Source organism: Henckelia pumila, chromosome 1, assembly GCF_033568475.1.
Source record: "Henckelia pumila isolate YLH828 chromosome 1, ASM3356847v2, whole genome shotgun sequence".
NCBI classification, from domain to species: Eukaryota; Viridiplantae; Streptophyta; class Magnoliopsida; order Lamiales; family Gesneriaceae; genus Henckelia; species Henckelia pumila.
The window spans coordinates 73,922,323-73,941,183 of record NC_133120.1 but is presented as its reverse complement, the minus strand read 5'-3'; the positions used below and the strand labels follow the sequence as shown (position 1 = coordinate 73,941,183).

The following is an 18,861-nucleotide window of genomic DNA, read 5'->3' as shown; positions in this document are numbered from 1 at the left end:
AACATGATTTTCAAGTTCATACATCTCAATTTTCATTGACAACAACAAAAGTTCATAACCAATCTCAAGTTATATTTGCAACTAAACTAGTAATACAGGTGATTGACAGCAATCTCTACATCTCAAACCCGAAGTCACCACATCTAACTCGGTCTTGTTCTTTCACGGTTGCCTCTGACTCGTTTCTGCCCCACCTATTGTCATGCACACATACAAAACATAGCAATAATCGGATAACTCCGATGAAAATTTATTCCCAGTATAAAACAACATAATCATGCATATACTCAAGGCAAAACATGTTGTAAACAACAACAAGAATTCATATCAATCTTAATCAATCAATAACAACTCTACTATCAAACTAAGGCAATGCATGAATTCAAAATCGGTTTCTAAACTCGATATCGGTTCTTTTGGGATCCCGAAAAAGAAGAACACAACAAGTCTCCCACCAACACTCCCATTCGAGGTGGTGTTGGGTTCTTATTCCCAAACTTTGGCCCACTATATTTCTTGCAATAGGGATAAGTCAATCACCTAGGCTCCTCAATATAAGTCCAAACATCCTATCTTATCTTGGAAACTCAGCCATCAAAATCTCAATAAAGAGTTGTCTCAATATGAATGCAACAAAGTCTAGTAGCATTATCAAACCAACTATAAGCAAGCTAGATCAAGCAAGCAATAAATTCACTAACAACACAAGCAAATCACAAGTAAGTATGTCCTTTCAAAGGGGCACCCAAGTAAGTCAATCTTGAGTGTTCAATCCCCAACAAAAGGTGTTGTCATATACTTCTTTTTCTTGGTTTCAAAGGCTCTTAAAATATTTCACAATCTGCACAATACACTATCTATCAAAATCTACTCAATCTCTTCTCAATCCTCAAAACTAGAAGTCACAAACCTTGTTCTTTTTTCTATCGGTTTCGAAGTCGAAGTGCTCGAGTTGACGTCCCTTGTTTTAAATCTGAAAACACAACAAACATATCTAGGAACATCATAACTCAACTCACTTCAATCACAGTTCAATCATATAGATTCAAATTTTAGCACATCTTGAATTGGCGGCATAACGATACAAAATCGGTAACCGAAACTCAACTCTATCAAATCTATCAATCATATACATTACATATACACTTCATAAAAGCTGAATATCATCAAAAACCAGCAAAATCAGTAGGCATAGGTTTCGAACAAGCTTCTGAAAATTCATAATAAATTCATACGGTACTCGTTCTTCGATCCGACTTCGATATACAATGCATATAACCTCAAGGACACATAAACATACTCAAATTCTGATTTCCCCAACATCACAATTTCGAAACCAGCTGAAACATAAGAAAACTTACGTTACTTCGAAGCTCTTGCAACAAGGATTGCAAAACTATGTCCGATTTTGAAATCGGATGCCGGATCTTGAGAAATCAAAGTTTGAAGATCAAATTACAAGAAGAAGATGAGGTTCTCGATTGATACTGCTGAGTAATCTGAAAATTTGATGTAATTACATTTACACGTGAATACATATTCCCAAGCCATGTGTAATCCACCAAGGTAAGGAAATTTCATTCTAGCCCCTAGAAATCTTCATATTTATAAATCAGTTCTTGGTCAATCTTTTTAATTCAATTTCAATCCTAAATAATTTAAGAATATTAAAATTTAAATTTAAACTTCAAAAATTATCAAATTAAATATTCTCGATTAAAATTAAATAATCTCGGATCTTACATTAATTTACTTATTTTGAAGTGATATGTTTTGAGATTTTAAAGAAGTGGGTGAATGAAAAGCAAAAGTAATGGTATTTGAAAATAATAAAGTCTGAAGTTTAAACAAGCTAAAGTTCAAGTGTTTAGAGAAAAATCGTTTTCAAGCTTTATTTTTAGTAAAGTGATTATAATATCCTTAACCTACGTAATATTTATATCTTTTAATTATCTAAATTTTGATACTTACACCATCAACAATGTATTTATATGATTAATTACTATTCACCTTGAATATTGTGTATCAAAAAAATTGATTTATCTTTTTATGACATGAATGCTTGAAGATTTTTAAGATTAATAAAAATAAAAAAAGACAGGTGACAAAAATATATATAAATGTAAAAAAAAATACATAAAATGTAGAAATTAAAATTATAAAATATGCAAAATATTTTTTTTAAATATAAATGCTTTTAATAAATTAAAATATGATTGAAATTTTATAAACTGCATTCGAAACTCTTAAAAACAATTGAGGGTAATTATAGAATATGATAAGTTTTTAAGGACTCAATGTCAAATTATAAGTAAAAAAAATCTCAATCTTGTTTATAACTTTTGGTTAAAAATTACATTTGGTATAGATCACAAGCATTCAAAAGTAGAAGTGATTTCTATATATAGCCGTCTCAAACACTCCAATAAAATGATGTTGAGGATTCTTGGAAAGCTTTTTGTGGATGGATCTTTCCCTAATAATGTAATTGGTGAAATTCATTTTGCTTCCGGTTAGAAATGAGACTTATACCTAACTCACTTCAAAAGCTAGCTTAAGAGGGGAGGTTTGTCCAAGCCTATATATTAAACTACCAGGCAATTCATCCAACCAATGTGGGACAAACTAAACACACCAACACACCATTCGCACGTTCAGGAATGAATTAACTGGAACGTGGAGATCAAATTAAATGGGTGGCCCAATTATGGGATGGGTGAGGCCAACTATGGGCCGTCCAACACATAACGATGGAACTCGGACTTTGATACCATGTTAAAAATGAAACTTGGACCTAACTCACCTCAAAAGCTAGCTCAAGAGGAGAAGTTTGTCCAAGCCTATATATTAAACTCCCAGGCAATTCATCCAACCAATATGGGACAAACTAAACACACCAACACTTCCCAACGAGAGAGACTGAGTGCGAACAAAGCCTTGTTGATCGGGCTTCGTAACATCATCTTTTTGGACTTGTTCATGACCGAAAAGGCGAGAGATTAGCTAGCTTGTTCTGGTCATGGTTCATCCGATACCAAGGTTTAAAAACACGAAGGAGAATAATTAGCTAAGACGACGTTTGTGAAGATGAATTAAATCGTTGAAAGCTATTTTCTGTGGTTTTGCACTTATTTTCAAAAAATCATCGTAATCATAACTGAAGCCTTGAACTTTGAAAAATTACTTTGCCGACCCATAATTTATAATCAATTAAATATGGAGCAGCAAGTGGTTTGTTTTATTTTTATTTTTTATATTGCGTTCATTTTCAAATTTATTTTGTCTACATTATAATACATCTAATAAAAAATATAAAAAATATATATAAAGAAGAACACATTTTAAACGAAAATTTAAAATTTTAATGTTCCACTCCAATCATTTAATGGAGCATGGCTAGAGGTATAATTGGGGGGATGGTTCGATGGATGGATGAACCATCGAGTATCATTTGGTTGTATCGAGTACTTAATTTATACGCAAAAATACTAAGAAATTAAACAAAAACAATGTAACAATTATATATATATATATATAGAGTTATTTTATCTGATTTTACTAGATGGAACAATTGCAGGTTTCATTAGATGTATGTTTGCACGAACATCTTATGAAACTTTACTTCAGATTTAACTAATAAAATGTTCAGCAAAATGTTCTCAGCATGTCAAAAAGATAGATATGAGCTTTCTTTAAATTTAAGTCTATATATTACGTGGGTAACAATTTTTAATATTATTTTCTTTGTTAATTTCTAATGTTTCAAAATGTGTCTACTAAGTCGTCGCTTTCATTGTGAATTTATTAATTGAAACCTACCGAAAACCAAAAATGTTTCCTAAACCCAATCTTAAAGAAATCCTTATGCTTAAAAGTCTGAAATGGGTAAAATAAAATTCACTCAAAATTTAGTCGCAAAGAAATCACTTTTGGGTGTGACTAAAGTTAGATCATGATTTCAAATGTATTGAATTTTAATTAGTTAGTTCTGATCACGGTCTCAAGTGCTCATAACAAGATGATATCCTTAATTAGGGTATTGTCCAAACATTATATTTAAAAAAAATAATATCTATCAATATATGTAATTCTACGAGGTTTTCAATAATCTTGTTCAACCACGAATTAGTGTACTATTGTCAATGCGACAAGGATAGCATGAAATTTTTCTTTAAATACTCATTTACAGTTAACGAGTTCTAAAAATATTATCATAGTGCTTGTTTTTTTTTTTCCCTCACATGAGTCCAAATATTGCATAACATAGAAAAAAAAATTAATTATAGCCTCTTTATACGTTGGATTAAAGGTTAGATATTACCTATAGAGTAGCGTGAATAAATACCTTCTAGCTAGGTCATGCATTACTCGCATACTCTTCTCTTGAAATGTTGACCGATAATTGTCGATATTATGATTGAGATTGATGGAATAAATAATATTGCATAAATATAATAAATTTGAGTGTAAATACATTAATTTTTATTTTCAAATCCTAATTCAATATATTTTATCATTCATTCTATCCATTGTGTAATCAAATACTGAAAAACAGACTCAATTTAATTATATTACTTTAAAACGTTAGCATTAATATCTCTTATATTTTATAAAGTGTCAATATATATCTACTGCATATACATTCATAATTATCACTATATTTAACTATATATCCAAGTCCCAAGATACACTACTAACATCACTTGCTAGTGAATTTTCTAATTCATGTTTCTTTTCTTTTCTTTTCTTTTCTTTTCGCTCATCAATCTTGCTTTCATAAAAAGCCACACTTAATTGTTAATATGATTGTGAATTGCTAGCATCACTTACTAATAAAATTACTAATTTGTGTTATATATCTCTTTTTTATTTTCATCAATTAATTTTTTAAGAAAGTTGTACTTCAACATATATAATGGTGCTTAATATGGTCAACCTATATGGTTGACCGTCTTTTTTAACCACTCTTGGCCAAATCGAAGCGTTTTGAGAAATCTTCAAGTTTAAACTAGACTTAATAATCAAATTTTTAATTAAGAACATTGATTTTAGTCCTATAAATTGACATGTTTTAGGTTTTAGTCATATATATAATTAATCTTATCTTTCGAACCAAACGTTATCTCTAAAGTGTGAGTTATGTCTCTTTAGAAAACGAGTCAAGGATTCGTACACATTCCTTCGAGTTAAAAATAAATAAAGTAAATGAGATGTCAATATTGGTTGAACTAATTCTTTATCTATGGGCCTTTAGCACTCATTGTGCTGAAAACGAACCACCTGAGAACCACTCCACTCCACTCCACCAAAGTTTAATTAGATTATTAATTATCACCTAATCAAATTTACTTTAATGTGGGTGACTCACTGAGCAGAAAGGGAGAGGAGAAAATCAACATTTAATTTGTTTTGTTTTGGTTTTCGATCCTATAAATTGACAAAGTTCTGTCACAATTCAATAAATTATACATTTTTTATTTTAATTATTTTCGTTGTAATGCTTACGTAATACGTAATAATATTGCATGTTGAAATGAATTACTCCGGCTTAATAAACGAAAAAGTAAAAAAAAAAATTATCAAAGTTATCAGACTAAGACATAAAATTTAAAGATATAATATTTGTACTATTCACATCCTCTAGCTAGGTTTTATGCATTCGACACTTACATTTTTTATTAATGTAAAAATTATAAAATGTACATGAGAATTAAGTGAGAAGTGATTGTCAAATAGAATGGCAAAAGAGAAAAGACAAACCGAATCACATGTACCGTACGTTTTTCTAAATTTATAGAATTAATCAAATAGAATATGTATATTTAAAAAAAAAAATGCAAAATTAGAAAGGATAGTAATTATAAAAGGATAGTAATTGATTGTTTGAATATATAAAACTTGTGAAATGGGCATACCAACTATATTAATATTTCTTACAAGTTCAAATGATCCAAATTTCTTCATCAAGTGGGTTGGTAGGAATTATTCCTAGTCCATTTGCAAATCAATTTGAACCTTCCAACGAACACATTAAAATTAAAATTCAATAAAATTTTTCCCTTTTTTTCATATTAATATTAACAATAATTAAGTTGTCCGATGGAAATACTATATTATATCCCGTAAACGAATTAAATTTTAATCGACTGAGCCGAATTACTTTTGATGATATGCTATATATATCAATTATTACTACTTTCTCAAAAGAACGATTAATTAATTCGTTTCGATTTATTTATTTTTAGGTTTTGTCAAAATTAAATCACCAAAACCTAAAAGCAGACAAAGTAGAGAGACATATTTTATCTTCTATATATATATATATATATATATATATATATATATATATATAAAATTTATTTATATTTATATATTTGTTTTGTCAAAATCAAATCACCAAAACCTAAAAGAGAGACATATTTTATCTTGTCTATAATCAAATCACCAAAACCTAAAAGAGAGACATATTTTATATTATATATATATATATATATATATATAGAGTTTCTTTTAAGTTTCCACCTATCATGCCCACTACCATACCCACTAATGATGTGACACTATTCTATTAGATGTGATAAAGATGTGGTCCAATAGAATAGTGTCACGTCATTGGTCGGCATGGTAGTGGGCATGATAGGTGGGCACTTGAAAAAAACTTTATATATATATATATATATATTTTTGATCCCCTGCACCCTAGGGTGCAGCGAATCTGTGAGCGACCACTAAAACCCGGTAGTGGGTTTTAGTGATGCAAAAAAAAAAAAACCACTTTTAGTGGTCGCTTACAAATTTCCTGCACCCTAGAGTGCAGAAAATCATTTATGTTGTTTAGGTCTTTTTTTTGGGTTGTATATTTTCATGTGAATTTGAACAACGTGACACGTCACGTTATTATATACTAGTACATCACTTGGGATGTTGGCTATATATAATATCATCATCTCTTACTATGTCTTAATATATATATATATATATATATATATATATATATATATATATATATATATATTATCTTTACTATATTTACTATTTTATTAAGTGTGCGTACTCTTAACTAACCACTTTTGGTGTCATGGTGAATTTTCTTCTTTTTTTTTCCTTTTATACCCCTACACTATCTCTCCAACTCACTCATCCTACATTTTACTTTCAGCATCATTTATTCTTTTTTATCATCACTATTTTCATCAATTTAAAAGTGAATTTCATTCATAGTTAATTTTTTTTAGATTTAAAAGAAAGGATAAAAAAATACTTTTAAATTAAAAAATTATTCAATATACAATACATTATATTTGTAGATAATATTTTACACACGCAATGCGTGTGCTTCGTCGCTAGTATATATTATTAAGTCTAAGCACCCTATACTAACTGATTTTGGTGTCATGGTGAATTTTCACCAATTTATTCCTTTTATACCCCTCATCACTCTCTCTCTCTCTCTCTCTCTCTCTCTCTCTCTCTCTCTCTCTCTCTCTCTCTCTCTCTCTCTCTCTCTCTCTCAACTGGAAGAATTACAATTTTGGTCCTATAATTTGCACATTTTTCATTTTTGATCCTGTTAAAAATAATTTTGTAATTTTAGTCCTGTAACTTGCATCTTTTTTTTATTTTTGGTCCTATTAACATTAATTTGCATTTTTAGTCCTGTAACTTTTATGTTTTTTTCACTTTAAGTCCTGTTAACATTGAATTTAAAATTTTAGTCCTGTAACTTGCATTTTTTTTTATTTTTAGTTCTATTTGCATTGAATTTTCATTTTTTGTCTTGTAACTTCTATATATTTTTTCTTAGTCATATTATCAATGAATTTATATTTTAAATTCCATAAATTTCATACTTTTTTATATTTTTATTTATAATATATTATGATTTACATATTTTAAAGCTTTTAAAATTTAAATGAATTAAATAAAAAAAAATTCAACTAAAATTATTCAAAATAATTTTACGCTAAATATCATCTTATAAAATACATAATATAAATAAAACTATTAATCTAATGTGAATCATATTTTTTTGGGTTTAGTTTTGATATATAATATGAAATCGAACCATATAATTTTTTATTTTAAATTTTATATCCGACCAAAATTTTATTTTCGTTTTGGTATTTTGTTTCTTGAGTTTGGATTTATGGTCATTTTTGTTTTAACCAAATCTTAAGTATTCACGTCATCTATGCTTATCACAAATAATTTTTGGTAGAAATATAAATAAAAAATAAAAAAAATTACAAATTACATGGTATAAAAATAAAATATTCGCCTTTAATATGACTAAAAATAAAAATTAAGTGTTAACAAGACCATTGAATTCCCATTTAATATGATTAAAAATAAAATAAAATTATATGGTTGGATTTCAGATTATATATATAAAAACTGAACCGAAAAAATGATTCATATTAGATTAATAGTTTTATTTATATTATGTATTTTATAAGATGATATTTAGTGTAAAAAAATTTCGAATAATTTTTAGTTGAATTTTTGTTGATTTATTTAAATTTTAAAAGTTTTAAAATATGTAAATCATAATATATTATGAATAAAAATATAAAAAAATATGAAATTTATTGAATTAAAAATATAAATTTATCGATAATATGACTAAAAATAAATATATATGAAAGTTACAAGATAAAAAAATTAAAATTATATGTAAACTGGACTAAAAATGAAAAAGAATTCAAGTTATAGGACTAAAATTGTAAATTCAGTTTTAACAAGACTTAAAATGAAAATTCATGAAAGTTACAGGACTAAAAATGCGAATTTAATGTTAAAAGGACCAAAAATAGAAAAAGAATGCAAGTTACATGACTAAAATTGCAAATTTACTTTTAACAGGACAAAAAATAGAAAATGTGCAACTTACAGGACCAAAAGTGTACTTCCAAATTCTTCCCACTTCTCACTACTTCCAAAAGTGTACTTCCAAATTCTTCCCACTTCTCACTACTTCCAACAACCTCCATCCTCCGAATTTCCTATCCACTATTTACAATATTTATTTTTGAATTTATTTTTATTTCTGTTTTGTATAATTTCTGAATTAAATATATAAATAATTTTAAATATCAAATTTTCGTCATTTTCATGTTTTACACACTCATCACGTGTGCCACGGCGACTAGTTAATATAAAACTTCATACATGAAATTAAAATTTCATTTCTGAAAAAATAAATCTCAAATCTGGCGTGTATATATAATATATATCCTCACATTTAAATAAGTTATCTTTTCCACAAAAAAGAGTCCATTCTCTCCTTTAATACTCACTAAAGTTTCTTTCCACAAAAAATGAGTCAATTCTCTCCAACTAAAGTCACGTACCCGCAAGAAATTGTACGTGTATAAGACGTCACCTCAACAATACTCAGAATACTCACCATATCAAAACTATATATATAGCATGCCTTGACAACAATTCTTGTACCAAAACCTCACACGCCAAATGGGAGGAACTTCAGCAAGATTCTTCCCAACCTTTGATAAAACCATTTCCACTTTCTTCTTTAGACTTCTTCCCGAAATTCTCCGTTTCACGGTGTTATCCATCTGCGTCTTGCGCAAACACTACAAGCACGCGGCCTCGAACTACAAATACACGTTAGCCATCAACAGAAAAAGCTCCGAGTTCTTCTACACGAGACAGACGAAGCCGGATTTAGTCGAATGCCGCATTTGTCTTTCGGAATTCGAAGAAGAGGAAGAGGGCAGGGAAATAGTAGATTGCAAGCATGCATTTCATAAGCATTGCTTGGAGGAATGGCTTAGAGGGTACTGCAAGGCCTCGTGCCCATTATGCAGGGGTTTGGTGGTGCCTGAGGTGGTTTTAGCAGAGTACCAAAGAAGGCAAAATGAGGAAGAAAATAATAGTGGGATTGAAAAGGAATTGGCCCTCATTTTGTTGAATGTTTTGCATAGTGGAACAACTTGTAATGGGTATTTTTAGATATATAATGAACTATTAGTAGTACTTCTAAGCCATCTTTCACGATTAATCAACTATTCAAAGTATTTTTCTAATTGTGTATTCTTGATAATTAGCTCGTGTTTTTAACAACTTTTGGAGATTTATATCTTGGTTGATAAGTTGTTTGGAAATAGTTTTTTAGGTGTGTTACCAAAGAAAATATATTGCAAAAATCACAAAAACTCACGAGTCAGTTTTGTGATATGGATTTTTTATTTAGATTATTCATGAAAAACTAGCATTTTTAAGATGAAAATATCATTTTTTTTATTGTGAATATAAGCATATCATTTGTCTCACAAGAGACATATTCTACAAAAAATTAGGTTTAATTTTACACAAAAGTCTGTGAGACGGTCTCACGGGTTAATTTTATGAGACAAGTCTTCTATTTGAGTTACCCATAACAAATATTATTTCTATACCAAAAAAATATTATTTTTTATTATAAATATAATATATATAATTGAGCCGTCTGTCTCACCGGATACTACTCTTAATTTTATATGGGTCGAGATTTAGATTACTAACCATGCGGGGTTTTATTTCTTGTACAATTTTGAAATTAATTTGTGAATATATTGCTTTGAGAATGTTCAGGAGGAATTTTGAGATAAATCGTGATGTCCCAAATTCAACGACTGTATTTGTTTTATTCATAAACCATAAAAAAATAATACATGTTAACCATAAGCCATTTTGAGACACCAATAGTTAATTTTGGTTTATCAGGGTGGAAACTGCATGGATCGTTTTCTACTTTTTGTTGGGTATATGCGTGTGAATCTTCCAGGATGGATTAAATTTAAAATTAATAGCTATTTTTTTTTGGAGTGAATTGTGAATAAATCAGAGGAACCCAAACTTTTCTTACTCCCAACTCCCTCCCTTTAAGATTCTTTCTTTGCACTCCCTAGGACCACCAAACTTGATTATTTTAATAATTAATTCTTGTACTCAATATGGGTTATTTTGGGGAGAATTACAATTTTGGTCTTATAATTTGCATATTTTTCATTTTTGGTCCTGTTAAAAATAATTTTGTAATTTTAGTCCTGTAAATTGCATTTTTTTTTTCATTTTTGGTCCTATTAACATTAATTCGCATTTTTAGTCTTGTAACTTTCATTAATTTTTCACTTTAAGTCCTATTAACATTGAATTTACAATTTTAGTCCTGTAACTTGCATTTTTTTCATTTTTAGTCCTTTTTGCATTGAATTTTCACTTTTTTGTCTTGTAACTTCTATATATTTTTTCTTAGTCATATTATCGATAAATTTATATTTTTAATTCCTTAAATTTCATAATTTTTTATATTTTTATTTATAATATATTATGGTTTACATATTTTAAAGATTTTAAAATTTAAATGAATTAAATAACAAAAATTCAACTAAAATTATTCAAAACAATTTTACACTAAATATCATCTTATAAAATACATAATATAAATAAACGTATTAATATAATGTGAATCATCTTTTTTTGGGTTTAGTTTTGATATATAATATGAAATCAAAATTTTTTAATTTAAATTTTATATCCGACCAAAATTTGATTTTCGTTTTGTATTTTGTTTTTTGAGTTTGGATTTATGGTCCTTTTTGTTTTAACCAAAGCTTAAGTACTCACGTAATCTATGCTTGTTGTCACAAACAATTTTTGATAAAAATATAAATAAAAAATGAAAAAAATTACAAATTACATGGTATAAAAAAAATTCGCCTTTAATATGACTAAAAATAAAAATTAAGTGTTAACAAGACCATTGAATTTCCCTTTAATATGATTAAAAATAAAATAAAATTATATGGTTCGATTTCATATTATATACATAAAAACTAAACCGAAAAAATGATTCATATTAAATTAATATTTTTATTTATATTTTGTATTTTATAAGATGATATTTAGTGTAAAAAACTTTCGAATAATTTTTAGTTCAATTTTTTTTTATTCATTTAAATTTTAAAAGTTTTAAAATATGTAAATCATAATATATTATGAATAAAAATATAAAAAATATAAATTTATTGAATTAAAAATATAAATTAATCGATAATATAACTAAAAATAAAAATATATGGAAGTTAAAAGATAAAAAAAATGAAAATTATATGTAAACTGGACTAAAAATGAAAAAGAATGCAAGTTACAGGACTAAAATTATAAATTCGGTGTTAACAAGAATTAAAATGAAAATTCATGAAAGTTACATGATTAAAAATGTGAATTCAATGTTAATAGGACCAAAAATAAAAAAATAATGCAAGTTACAGGACTAAAATTGCAAATTTACTTTTAACAGGACCAAAAATAAAAAATGTACAAATTAGAGGACCAAAAGTATACTTTTTCCGTTATTTTGTGCTAAGATCTGAAGGTTTTATACTTAGATCTAAGGATCTTTGTGCTTATATCTCATGTTTTAATGCTTAATTTCGGTACAAAGAATTATGTGTAAAATGTGTAAAAATGGTATCAGAGATTTAGGTTAATTATTTAGACTTTATATTATTCGTTAATTCATACTTTTCTTTGTTGAGGAGAAGATTTTTTTACAAAAGATGACTTCAAACTTAGGTTTGAATCAAGAGGATTTTATTAATATGAAATCCTATAAACAGTTAATCTATTCACAATAGATTACTTACAATAGGTTGTGATTAATGCTCTCAATTTTGAAGGGATAAAGAAAGATGATTTCTAACTCTCAATTTTTAGAGATTACCCCAGATTCTTCTAAACTCTCCGGAGATCTTAGAGAAATTCAAAAGACGGTACAATATTACAGCAATCAGCTGTATGAAATACCTCGGCAAATTGAAGAAATCCTTAAGAAACAAGAAGAAATTCTTGGAACTCTAAAGGATCTTCAAAATAAAATCATAAATCTATAACACACTTCTAGTTCTAGAAAAGGAAATACAGGAGGAAGGTTACCACTTTTGTTTGGTACCGAACCTTTGTTACATCAGAAAGGTAAAACCAAAATGGTTCAAAAACCTTTAACTGATGATGAAATGATGATTAATCTTATAAAAGAAGTATCAGAGAAAAACACTATCTGATGACTACCTTAGAAAGATTAAATCTCAAGGATCTACAAGATCTTACGGATTCTTTTGCGAATCTCAAAGTAGTAGATTTAAAAATGAATTTCCCTGAGGGTGAACAACCCATAGAGAATCCTCCAAGATATGTGGTTAAAACAGAAGAACCACATAGTGAGTTCCATGTTGGAGAAAATTCACGTCAAGCAGGAACCAGATCAAGAAGGAGTAAGATACCACTACATCAAACTCCTTATGGAAAAACTGTTTTAGACCCGATACATCCTTATGGGGTTATGTTAAACCTTGATGTTCTGAACTTCAAAAACAGAGAAGATCTCATAGATGATTGGACATCAGCTATGAGAATAACAACAGGAACATTAGATCTCAATAAAGAAGGATTCATTAAACTTCTAGAAATGAGTCTAATGGGATCTGTCAAGATCGCTTGGGAGATGACTATGCCAGAAACTAAGGAATCAATCTTAGCAGGAGAATCCCTCAGCGAGATTGGAGGAAGAATGACCACCCTATTTAAAGCACAATTCATAGGACTATTTCAATAATCAAGATATAAAGAAAAAGAGAAGATATACTCAAGCTTTATATAGCCTCGAGTTAGATGATATCTGTTTAGTTGATGAATACATTATGTTATTCACTAAATACAGATGAAATTCGAAAGTCGAGAAAAATGTAGCTATTCAGCTATTTTTCGCAAAAATGGCAAGTCCCTGCAGAGAAATGCTGATTAAAGAATACGTTCCAGGTAATCTTGATACATTGGCAAGACACGCCTCCTTTTTTTAAAGAAAAATTGGCAGAATGGTGACATATGGCAGCATTACAGAAGAACTACAAGAAAATAAGGGGTATAGATAAACGTACACCTTTATGTTGTAAAGAAAATGATCTTCCAACGATCATTGGAAACATATCACAGGGATTTAAAAGGAAGAAATTCAGAAATAAACTCTATAATAAAAGAATGAAAAGTTCTTGGAAACCAAGAATATTTTGGTCCAAACAAATGACCAGATCCCATAGATCGGGTAGAAGAAGTGGACCTACAATAACATCCCCAGCAACAGGCTCATCACAAAGCAGGGGAAGAACACCATCAAGAAGAACTTTCAGAAGAACTCATACAAGAGCAAGTGAAAGTTTCAAGCATTGCAACTGCTGGACATGTGGAGCAAGAGGACATATATCTACAAATTGTCCAGAAAACGAGAAAAAAAGAGTTAAAATCTTTGAAGCAACACCAGATATGGATGATGCGCTCTTCTTTCAAGATCTAGTCCAAGTATATCAATTTGAAGATATCCCCTCAGATGAAAGCATATACGAAGAAGAGATATTGTTTAGTCAAGAAGTTTCTGAGGATGAATCAGAATCAGAGTAAAGAGGAAGTGTTTCGGCATGAAACACATGAAAGTTTGGCTGGGTTCTTTAGCCAAACCACGATATCTCATAATATGGTCCAAAGGATTATGAGAGAAAATCCAACATTACAGAAGTACCAAGGATTTTCGGCAGGACAAGTTGAAAGAGTTTTAGGAAACCTAGGGCTAAGATAAAGAAGACATAATTTGATTTATAAGGTATCCAGAAGGGAAATGGCAATCCCTATGAAATTAACCAGTAATCAAATTGAGATGCAATTAATTCCCTTTGAAGAAATTCGAGAGAAATTACATAAATTAAAAGCAGAAGTAGCAAAGACAATGTCTTGGATTCATATTGGAGCAATCCAGATTATGATCAAAGCTACTTTTAAAGAGGGAATAGATTCACCCATAGATATCGTGGTATGCGATAAAAGAATGGGGAATATACAAGATGTGGTTCTAGGAACTATCTCGAAAAATTTGTGTACAGAAAAAATTGTGGGAGTTATTTATCCAAGAATAGCCTACAATTTAGCTGATAGAGATTTTAGTCGAGCCTTGACGTTGCATCAAAACTTCAAGGAAAAAAGATTAATGAAGGAAGGTAATATGCCATATTCTATTACGTATCAAATTTCATATGTTTTTTTCTAATACTCACCATTCTGAATTATTTATTAGAAATGAGTTCATTGAAATTCCAGAGATCTTTGGGAAAGTTTCTCAAGCAATATACCCGGAAATGATCGAGTTTCCTTTAATTCAAGAAACAGTCATTCAAATTCAAGACAGACCGGTTCTATACAGAGACCTTAAAATAGAACCCCGAAGGTTATCTTTCCAAGGAGACCGAATGACAAGTAGGAGATGAGACAAATCTCCTATTCAAGAAATTCCACCAGAAGAAAAGGAGTTTTCTATAATAGAAAAACTTAGATCTCCAGAAGGATGGAAAGAAGTGAAAATAGTATTCGAAATTACAAGTCAACGGAACCAGTTTTCTTATAACTCGATTTACTATTTGGAACAACAGGAAAAATGAACTTACTAAGGAGTGATAAATATTGGAGAATTGGAAGTTCAAATCTGTGGAATTCCAGGAAAAAAAGTGGATCAGCTTATTCTTGGCCTAGAGTTTCTGGAGGACCATAAAACATGAAAACGCCTTGAAAAAGGAATAGAGTTCATGGCAAAAAAAAAATACTTGGAGGATTCAATAAAAATTCTACGAGATGAAAAACCAAGAGAATTGGATAAGGGACAAACCCTTAATCAGATTCAAAAACTCTGTTTACAAACAGAGGAAGAAGCAACTGTTGAAATTAGTAAGTCATGAACATGATTTACTAGAACGCATTTAAGAAGTAGAAATGAGTAATCATACTCTACCTTCTGAGGCCTTAGGAAAACTAAAGGTGAATAGTTTTAATCGGATTACTGAGTTACAACACAGTCTGTTAAAAATGGCGGGGCCATTTAGTAATCCCTTTAAAAAATGACAACAAGTCATTTCTTCATATACATTTCGATAGGGATGTTGTATGAACAATATAAGGCTGAATACTTTGCAGCTTATATTGACTCGGGAGCAGGAATTTGTACAACAAAAAGAGGAGTCTTCCCTGAAGAATGTGAAAAAAAAATTGCCAAAAATTGCTGGACGAGATTTCTCTCAAATAATTTTAATTCTTTGCAAAGGAATAAAACAAGCAGAGATCCTTATGGGAGGAGCATGTCAAACACCTTGGTACAAGGTAAAGACACCACCAATCTATTTCCATGATACATGAGCTGATATCCTGTTAGAAAATAATTTCTTACAAATGTTTAAGAAATACACACAAGACAATGAGTCAAGAAGACTTATGTTAACTACAATTTGTGATTATAAAATTACCGTTCAAAGACTCAAGGTTGCTTTTTATCGACAATTTCCGATAATATTTCGCAGTCAGCGTGGTGATAAAGGACAACTTTTTCACCCAAAAATGAAAGATCCAAGAAGGTTTGGAGAAACCATGTTGAAAATAATAACAGAACAAGAACTCCAAATAGAGGATATGAAGCTTCTCAAGGTAACTCTAAATCACAGAGATATAGAGTTAGAAAATAAGGTATCCCTTGAAGATGTCAAAAAGAGGCTCAAAGAAAGTTACAACGAGCATCCTTTGGCATGGTGGGATAGAAATCAACTCAAATCCAGTCTTACTATAAAGTAAGGCAAAGAGTATGAATTCTTCAGATATAAGTCTATCCCGATTAACATAACAAATCAAAGGGATATGAGAATGATTATCAAGAAACATTTGAACCTTGGTCTAATCAAAAAAGGAGTTTCACCATATAGCAGCCTAGGTTTTCTGGTCAGAAATCATGGTGACATAAAAAGAGGGAAACCCAGGTTAGTTATTAACTACCAAGGTATTAATAAAATCCTGGAGTTTGATGGGTACTTCATACCGAGTAGAGAATACCTAATTAGCTGTGTACGAAATGCTAGAGTGTTCTCAAAATTTGATTGTAAGTCTGGATTTTACCAAATTCGAATGGAAGAAGACAGTAAGAAATTCACAGCCTTCTCTACTCCACAAGGACACTATATTTGGAAAGTTATGCCTATGGGATTGGCTAATGCACCCTAGATATTTTAAAGAAAGATGGATAACCTTTTTAAGATTATTTCAACTTTATGTTTGTTTATATTGATGATATTCTTATAGTATCAAAAAACATAGACGAACACGTTAAACACTTAAAGATTTTCTCAAAAATTTGTAAACAAGAGGGACTGGTCTTTTCTGAAAAGAAAGAAGTCATAACAACAAGGAAAATTGAATTCATTGGTATTGAAATTGATGAAACTGGAATAATTCTACAACCCCATATTGTTAAAAAGGTAAAGAATTTTTCAGATAAACTCAAAGACGTAAAACAACTCCAGAGTTTTCTTGGAGTAGTTAATTTTGCAGGGATGTTCATTAACAACCTAGCAATGTACAGAAAGGTGTTCAGTCCTTTGTTAAAAAAGGATGCTAGGTTTATATGAACCGATGACCATACTAAAGGGGTAAACCAATTAAAGGAGATATGTAAGAATCTTCCAAAAATGGCTATACCCGTAGATGAAGATGATCTGGTATTATTTACGGATGCCAGTGACGATTGGTGGGCAGCAGTCCTTACCAAGATCACTTCAGATGTAGAAATACCATGCAGATACTGTAGCGGTCTTTTTTCAAAATCAGAGGCCATCAGATGACATATCAACGAAAAGGAATTTTATGCAGTTAAAAGGGCTTTCGAAAAATGGCCATTATTTTTACTTGCTAAAAAATTCACGCTGAAGGTTGATAACACCCAGGTAAAAGCTTTCCTAAAAAGAAGATTGAATCTAAACCTGAGAAAGCTAGGTTATTAAGATGACAAGCATTATGTCAAAATTATATTTTTGATATTGTTGTTATTAAATCTCATGAAAATATTCTTGCAGGTGATGTAGATTTCATCATGAAAATGCAGAGGCATCTCAGGGAACACCTTGGGTTGCTTCAAATCGAGTTCAACCAGTTAGCCATTAATGCTGAAATGGCCGGTATGTTACAACAAGCTGATCGGATCAAAGTATCTAATCGAATTACATGATGCATGCAAGCTCAAACACAACTATGGGCTGCTATTCAAGGACCAATCGTGAAGGATATAGAGAAACCATTGGTTTCTCATAAACAAGATATACTAAAACCATTGGTTTTACAAAAACAAGAAATACAACCACCGGTTGTGAAACAAGATGTTGAGGAATCTAAAACTCAAGAAACAAGTGCTAATCTATCATCAGTCTTTGATGATCTAGATGAAACAACAATTGATGAAGATAACTCATCAAGTCAACCCTCCGCCTCTGGGGTAAAAAAGGAAGAGATCAATCTTAGGCCCAACACAGACAAGGGCAAATATAAGATCGATACTAACCCAGCTATTATTTTTCCATTTCAGGTTTATCAACAGAGGTGGAATAAATTAAGTACAAGAAGTGAAATTAACTCTAACACTTGCAGGGTTGATGTTGCAGGGATATATCCAAGAGTTTGGCTAAAAAACAATGTCAATCCTAAGGATGTAAAGCTCTGGTATGAATTTGGGGCTTTGGTCTCAGTTTATACAACGTCACCAAGCTTCCCGGAGATATCACAGTTACCGAAATGGATTCAGGAAGCAGTCCAAGAAACATGGGCAAATAACGACCATTTGTCCAGAGGAGATGTGCTTGAATTATATTTCTTTTGTGCAGCTCCAGAACCAACAGGGAAAGGATCACACGAGCACTTTCATTTCATCAAGCTAAGGAGACCTGACATGAATAATCAAAGATTCATCAAGGATCCAATATCTGAAGAAATACCATTAGTATCCACTTT

The 18,861-nt window shown here is 30.0% G+C and overlaps 1 long non-coding RNA gene across 1 annotated transcript; it reads right to left on the bottom strand.

The window, feature by feature from the left end:
• Nucleotides 1-1,495, bottom strand: LOC140876393 (uncharacterized). The gene is made up of 3 exons (XR_012148779.1): nt 1,362-1,495; nt 911-973; nt 1-194 (listed from the first exon to the last, which is right to left on the bottom strand). It is a non-coding gene; the product is annotated as an uncharacterized lncRNA (long non-coding RNA).
• Nucleotides 1,496-18,861: the final 17,366 nt, after the last annotated feature.